Source organism: Pongo pygmaeus, chromosome 5, assembly GCF_028885625.2.
Source record: "Pongo pygmaeus isolate AG05252 chromosome 5, NHGRI_mPonPyg2-v2.0_pri, whole genome shotgun sequence".
Taxonomy (NCBI): domain Eukaryota; kingdom Metazoa; phylum Chordata; class Mammalia; order Primates; family Hominidae; genus Pongo; species Pongo pygmaeus.
Window position 1 is genome coordinate 27,533,439 of NC_072378.2, and position 1,972 is coordinate 27,535,410.

A 1,972-nucleotide genomic window follows, 5' to 3' on the forward strand; every position below is an offset into this window, starting at 1 on the left:
TTAAGTTTCAATATAATTTTGGAGAAACACAAACACTCAAACCGTAGCACTATGGTAAGCTCTACTGTTGTGAGCTACTGTTATTTAGATGAAGCAATCTCTAGAGGTTCAGGAAGAGCCTTGTTGCTCCCTCTGGGACTGTGTAGTGAGAATGTAGGAGCTTCTCTGGTGAGGTGGTCACCTACCAAGGAGCCTGTGTTGCTTCTCCCTTCTCCTCACCTTAAGGTGTTATTTTAAACACATAAAATGATCTCAAAACAGCTATGTAATAGACATCAAGATATGGAAGCATCTCCTTTTTTAAAAAAGTATGGAGAAACTTAGTCGCTGGTCTGTTAATCTCAGTCCTATTTGTTAAGTGTTCCGTGGTCAGGAATAGGCACGCTATTCCTTTTACACAATTCTTCCGGTTGACAGAAATTATTCTATAAAAGCCAACAGACTTCATATCTTGTGTGTATGTCTACTTTGACAGCTGCCTTTTCCCCCAGACCAAAATCAAACAATCAAGCAACAAACAAAATTGGCCTTAAAATTGAGGCCCCAGAGATGAGGTTACTGAGCGGGTATATGTCACAGAGCCAAACTTTCTGCAATGAACTGGAAAAGAAGATCAAGACAGAGGGAGGAGCGCTGGGGGTGCACACCGCCTTCACCTCTGTAACCTGCACAAATAAGGAGTGGTTGCTGTGCCAGTTTTCCCTGAAGAGGTGCCTGACCAGCTGGCTCTATGAATTCGAATGCAGTTTTCAGGCAGGCTCTGGGAGAGTTTTGGGGAATCCCGAAAGACAGCCCAGAGATGCTGGACTGCGAATGCAGGCGCGCTGCAGGCGAGGCTGGGAGGGCCGCCAGGAGCGCTGCGGGTGTCGGGAGAAGCGCAGAGGGAGGGGCAGGCGGCGGGCTCTGCTTCTTCGCGTCCTGGGTCTGAAAGCATCCACAGGCCAGCGGGGCGGTGCTAGGTGAAGCTACGAAGAAGCCAAATAGCTCGCGTCTTCTACAAAAACCATGTTCTTGCTAGAACGATGGCAAGGAGAAGCCGGAGTCTCTCCTTTTTCTCCTCGGCTTTTCTCGGGCTTTCTGAAAACAGCACCCGCATATTCCCGGGAAATTTTGGCTCCTGATGGCATAGGGGGAGGATCACATTCATCTTCCAGGAGAGATGGAGCTATCTTGATCAAATTGTGTTTTATGCAAGAGGCGAGGAGCTACGAAGCGAGGATGCCTTGCAGCTCAGCGCGCTCCCGCTCCGGCGCTAGGCGGGGGGTCGAGCGCTTCAGTAGCTCATGGCTCTGTAGAGTGCGCATGGCCAAACAAAAGAAAGCATGCTCCAGTGGCGCAATCGGTTAGCGCGCGGTACTTATACAACAGTATATGTGCGGGTGATGCCGAGGTTGTGAGTTCGAGCCTCACCTGGAGCATGTTTTCTTCCAATTGCGGTTTCAGACATTTCACGATAATGCCTTTTTCTGTTATCTTTAAAGTAAAAAGCTAAAATGGATAAATTTTCCGTGGTGAGCCCATAAAGATTCCTTTGATAAAGGGGGGATATTCGGCAGATTTCAGAGAAGGGAAGAAACCCAGCAAGACCCAAATTGAACTCGTCCAGCAAACTCATTTCTCCTCAGTCAGGAGGCCTCACAGCCAGGCTGTACAGCTTCAATGAAGCTTCCTCCCTCCCTTGCTCCTCTACTTAAAAACTATTCTTCAACTATTTGGGGACTGAGCAAGGAGGTGGAAAAACTGGGTTTTATTCTCTGTGACTCATGTAGCTGTCACTGGGGTTCATCAATGTGCAGAAAGTGCTCCCAGGTACCTTAGCTTTGATATCTACAAGGTTGACAGTGAAGTTGTTGAACTCCACCTGTGAAACCTAAATGTGTTCTGTGTAGAGCTCCACTGTCTACTTTACAAAAACCTGACTAGGAAACAAGAAATGCTAATTTTTCCCCAGCAGTGAAACGTCAGACATAAG

General features: G+C 47.6%; 1 non-coding gene across 1 annotated transcript; it reads left to right on the plus strand.

Moving 5' to 3' along the window:
- The first annotated feature begins 1,324 nt into the window (after window positions 1–1,324).
- Window positions 1,325–1,418, plus strand: TRNAI-UAU (transfer RNA isoleucine (anticodon UAU)). Its single transcript has 2 exons — window positions 1,325–1,362; window positions 1,383–1,418. It is a non-coding gene; the product is annotated as a tRNA-Ile (tRNA).
- The last annotated feature ends 554 nt before the right edge of the window (window positions 1,419–1,972 follow it).